The sequence below is a fragment of the Penaeus monodon genome, chromosome 27 (genome assembly GCF_015228065.2).
Source record: "Penaeus monodon isolate SGIC_2016 chromosome 27, NSTDA_Pmon_1, whole genome shotgun sequence".
Classification (NCBI taxonomy): Eukaryota; Metazoa; Arthropoda; class Malacostraca; order Decapoda; family Penaeidae; genus Penaeus; species Penaeus monodon.
In genome coordinates, this window is record NC_051412.1 from 23,372,379 (window position 1) to 23,372,707 (window position 329).

Consider the following 329-nt stretch of genomic DNA (forward strand, 5'->3'; position numbering starts at 1 on the left):
AACAGCGTTTAGCTCTTTAGTCGCACTTTTACTGTGTTCGAAGCACTTTTCGAGTAATTGCTACTCCCCTTCCGTCTCCTCTCCCCACCCCTCCCTCCCCTTCTGTCTCCCTTCCCCACCCCTCCTTCCCCTTCTGTCTCTCCCCCTACCCCTCCCTCCCCTTCCGTCTCCCTTCCCCACCCTCCCTACCCCCTTGCCCATCATACAGTGGCCTCGCCCTTCTCCCTCTCGCCCTGGCCGACGGCTCACGTGATCTCCCCAGTTCCTCCTTCTGCGCCGTCGAGAGAAATGAGGAGGGAGAGATAAAGAAGTGGAAGAGGGAATATTGG